This window comes from Schistocerca serialis, unplaced genomic scaffold, assembly GCF_023864345.2.
Source record: "Schistocerca serialis cubense isolate TAMUIC-IGC-003099 unplaced genomic scaffold, iqSchSeri2.2 HiC_scaffold_1121, whole genome shotgun sequence".
Classification (NCBI taxonomy): domain Eukaryota; kingdom Metazoa; phylum Arthropoda; class Insecta; order Orthoptera; family Acrididae; genus Schistocerca; species Schistocerca serialis.
Genome location: NW_026047317.1, coordinates 97,501 through 102,500, shown reverse-complemented (window position 1 = coordinate 102,500; position 5,000 = coordinate 97,501). Strand labels below are relative to the sequence as shown.

Genomic DNA, 5,000 nt, shown 5'->3' with positions numbered 1-5,000 from the left:
GATCGCATTGCTCACTGTACGGATTCCCATGCCGAGCGATCAGCTAGGAAGCGCCCCATCCACGTCGGTACCCTTGGGCGTTGCACTCGCAGTCGCAAAAAACGTTGGGCAAATATATTTCTCCGATGCTGAGCGATCAGCTAGGAAGCGCCCCATCCATGTCGGTACTCGTACGCGTCGCACTCGCAGTCGCAAAAAACGCTGGGCAAATATATTTCTCGGAAGAGTAATGACAGTCCGAGCCTCCTGCGTGGGAAGAGTCTTTCTAGGCCCTGACCCACGGGAAGCGTGTAGCTTCCCCCATCCCGGACATTTCACGTCGTCACACTACCGGTATTGACTAATAGACTGATTGCTGATAATCATTAGCCACACACTGGGGGAAACGGCCGACAGGGGCGGCAACATAGTGGAGCCGCAGTGTCACTAATGTACAGAGATAGAACAGTTTCGACTGGAACCAGAGTAACCGTATACACGGCACTGATTAGTAATAGATGCAGAGCCATCAGAATACAGATAATATATACAACCGTCCCTATACATGCTGAAAGACTCTGCACACAATGAGAACCACACGTCAGCCAGACACTATCACACACTACTCTCTGCCTCTAACAGGCACACACACAATATCTAACCACCAGCATGGAAGAACATCCGGTGCATCCTCTCCGCCACATTACACAATCCACACTATCATAACCAGACCGGGAGGTCCACCCAGAAAACAGAATATCCCACCCTTCCGACATCCGCCATTGCTCAGCTAAGCCACGAACACCCACACATGTCCTACACAGGGGTGCACCCAACATCACAATACTGCCTCCTGTCACAGTACACAAACAATGGCAGGAATGAAAGACACAGATCTGCCACAACCTTGGAATCGGAGCGCCGCCTGTCATGAGCCACAAGTGCATCCTGACGTGACAAATCGGATGATCCCGCAGGCATGCACTTACGATAATCACTATCAACGAACCTGCCGCCCCCTCCCCCCCCAAAATACACCTTTCCCTACAACGTGTACCTTAACCTAAGCTATATTGTACCTTAACCTAAGCGATATTGTACCTTAACCTAAGGTATATCGTACCTTAACCTAACCTACATTGCGCCTTCACCTAACCTACGTTGTACCTTAACCTAACCTATGTTGTGCCTTAACCTAACCTATGTTGTGCCTTAACCTAACCTATGTTGTGCCTTAACCTAACCTATGTTGTGCCTTAACCTAACCTATGTTGTGCCTTAACCTAACCTATGTTGTGCCTTAACCTAACCTATGTTGTGCCTTAACCTAACCTACGTTGTGCCTTAACCTAACCTACGTTGTGCCTTAACCTAACCTACGTTGTGCCTTAACCTAACCTACGTTGTGCCTTAACCTAACCTACGTTGTGCCTTAACCTAACCTACGTTGTGCCTTAACCTAACCTACGTTGTGCCTTAACCTAACCTACGTTGTGCCTTAACCTAACCTACGTTGTGCCTTAACCTAACCTACGTTGTGCCTTAACCTAACCTACGTTGTGCCTTAACCTAACCTACGTTGTGCCTTAACCTAACCTACGTTGTGCCTTAACCTAACCTACGTTGTGCCTTAACCTAACCTATGTTGTGCCTTAACCTAACCTATGTTGTGCCTTAACCTAACCTATGTTGTGCCTTAACCTAACCTATGTTGTGCCTTAACCTAACCTATGTTGTGCCTTAACCTAACCTATGTTGTGCCTTAACCTAACCTATGTTGTGCCTTAACCTAACCTATGTTGTGCCTTAACCTAACCTATGTTGTGCCTTAACCTAACCTATGTTGTGCCTTAACCTAACCTACGTTGTGCCTTAACCTAACCCATATTGTACCTTAACCTAACCCATATTGTACCTTAACCTAACCCATATTGTACCTTAACCTAACCCATATTGTACCTTAACCTAACCCATATTGTACCTTAACGTAACCTAATTTGTGCCTTAACGTAACCTAATTTGTGCCTTAACGTAACCTAATTTGTGCCTTAACGTAACCTAATTTGTGCCTTAACGTAACCTAATTTGTGCCTTAACGTAACCTAATTTGTGCCTTAACGTAACCTAATTTGTGCCTTAACGTAACCTAATTTGTGCCTTAACGTAACCTAATTTGTGCCTTAACGTAACCTAATTTGTGCCTTAACGTAACCTAATTTGTGCCTTAACGTAACCTAATTTGTGCCTTAACGTAACCTAATTTGTGCCTTAACGTAACCTAATTTGTGCCTTAACGTAACCTAATTTGTGCCTTAACGTAACCTAATTTGTGCCTTAACGTAACCTAATTTGTGCCTTAACGTAACCTAATTTGTGCCTTAACGTAACCCATGTTGTGCCTTAACGTAACCCATGTTGTGCCTTAACGTAACCCAATTTGTGCCTTAACGTAACCCATGTTGTGCCTTAACCTAACCTATATTGTGCCTCAACCTAACCTATATTGCGCCTTAACCTGACGCACGTTGTCGCTGAACCTGCTCTGTAATTGTTATGCAACTCGTTAAATTAGTGTAGTGTTGCCTAACCGCAACCCTCGCAATATAGTTCGCTATTCGCACTGCCCGGTCCCCTGTGTATCGCGTCATGTTAAACACCTTGCAGGTGTTGCTGACTTTCCACATGCTCCTGCTATACACTGTAATGTGGATAGCAGCAGGACGTACATGCCCCCCCCCCCTTCCCCCCTGCCTTCGCAAGCTGGTCGTTGAGAAGTTTGCATGTTCAATGCCCTTCGCATGCCGACGTACTCAGCCTACGTTGTGGTACGGCCTGTCACCTGTCCGCCGATGTACGCAAAACCCACAAACTGTACTGCACATTGGTCCGTATGTACTGAATGATACATCGTGGCACATGTGTGACCGTACGACGACTGCGCCTAGCAACGGCAGACCATACAGTCCAAATATTGTGCACGCAGCTACGTGTCGTCTCCCTATAAGAGCTGGATTGCAGTGTGGTACGCCATTCAGACGTGTGGGAGGAACGGACGCCCTGGATGGCGATCAGCATGAGCAGTCTGTTGATGTAGTGGAGCGTGTATTCGGACGTAGTCGTCTCTTCTCACACACCGTGATAGCATGTTGCACCGCGTTCCACATCTGCGACATCCTGCAGAGGCCGGCTGACAGTCGTTCGCGCAATGGACACCGCATACGTACGGGGGCTACCTTCCACGTGTTCTCGAGGCGTGCACATGTTGTTGCGTCTATGTGGGCAGACGTAGTGTGTTGTGACACCTGACACAGGCATGCAATACTCGTTGCAAATGGCGATGGACGTCTACGTTTGCTGGTGACGTTACGCAAATGAACAACAGGTAACCCGTTGTGGTGCGGTTGTTCTCGCTAGAGGTGAATCAGTGTTGGCGACGATCGGTCGAGCTATTAACCGGTTGTTTCAGGGATACCCACCATGCCCACGAACGTGAAAGGGGACCCACCATGCCCACGAACGCGAAAGGGGATCTGGGTGTGAGGCGATACGCGGCGGTGGCTGGGTGGGACCGTCCCCGGCCGGTGAGGGGGGGCCGCCCGGCGTGCTGGCAGCGCGGTGCGTGGGCGCACGCGCTACAGCCGGCTGGTGGGGGCGGCCAGTGGCAGGCGCGCCGGCCGACGGACGCGGCAGGCGGCGCAGCTGCGCGCCGGCGCCCCCTGCTCGCGGCGCCTTGCGGCCAAAGTAGGTCCTCGCGGGCCCGGTGCGAAGCGCGGTGGCCATCTGCAGTGTGCTGGTCCGATTGAGGACTGTGTGCGCTGAGGATGCGCCGCCGCCCGGCGCTCGGCGCCGCGACGCCGTCTGCTGCTCGGTCGCCCCAGCGGTTCTCGCAGGTGGTTTGTATCGCAGCTGTGCGGACGTGTTGGCGCGTGCGCTGTGCTGGGAGAGTTCGCTTCGGCACCCAAGTGGGGCTTTTGTCCTTCTGTGGCGCTGGCGTTGGAGCTGCCGGTCACCGTAGGTGGCGCGTGTTGTCTCCCGCCGGCAATGCCACGACAGCACGCTCCCGGGCCTCTGTCGGCAGCGGCAAGCTCAGTTGGGAGCACGGGTGGTCGCACCTAAAGCGTCTACTCGCCTAACTCCGGGCGATTGCGCCTCTCTCGAACCCGACCAAGTACTTAGGACGGCGCTGCGCGCCGCCGGGACCTGAGAGGGTTTCGAGGTGTGTTGTGCAGGGGAGCTCAGCCTCCTCCTGTTTGCAGAATAATTGAGCGGACGCTTGCGTGTTCGCGCGGGCCCCCGGGACACACTCCCGGGCGGCCGGCTGCTCAGCTCTAGTTGACGCAGCTCCCTGGTTGATCCTGCCAGTAGTCATATGCTTGTCTCAAAGATTAAGCCATGCATGTCTCAGTACAAGCCGCATTAAGGTGAAACCGCGAATGGCTCATTAAATCAGTTATGGTTCCTTAGATCGTACCCACGTTACTTGGATAACTGTGGTAATTCTAGAGCTAATACATGCAAACAGAGTCCCGACCAGAGATGGAAGGGACGCTTTTATTAGATCAAAACCAATCGGTCGGCTCGTCCGGTCCGTTTGCCTTGGTGACTCTGAATAACTTTGGGCTGATCGCACGGTCCTCGTACCGGCGACGCATCTTTCAAATGTCTGCCTTATCAACTGTCGATGGTAGGTTCTGCGCCTACCATGGTTGTAACGGGTAACGGGGAATCAGGGTTCGATTCCGGAGAGGGAGCCTGAGAAACGGCTACCACATCCAAGGAAGGCAGCAGGCGCGCAAATTACCCACTCCCGGCACGGGGAGGTAGTGACGAAAAATAACGATACGGGACTCATCCGAGGCCCCGTAATCGGAATGAGTACACTTTAAATCCTTTAACGAGTATCTATTGGAGGGCAAGTCTGGTGCCAGCAGCCGCGGTAATTCCAGCTCCAATAGCGTATATTAAAGTTGTTGCGGTTAAAAAGCTCGTAGTTGGATTTGTGTCCCACGCTGTTGGTTCAC

General features: G+C 51.6%; 1 non-coding gene across 1 annotated transcript in view; it reads left to right on the top strand.

Annotated features, from left to right (window-relative positions):
- Nucleotides 1–4,321: 4,321 nt before the first annotated feature.
- LOC126432070 (small subunit ribosomal RNA) overlaps nucleotides 4,322–5,000 on the top strand; it is a 1,908-nt gene continuing 1,229 nt past the window's right edge. The window contains exon 1 of the ribosomal RNA XR_007577856.1: nucleotides 4,322–5,000. This exon is cut by the window's right edge and continues 1,229 nt beyond it. This is a non-coding gene — a ribosomal RNA (small subunit ribosomal RNA).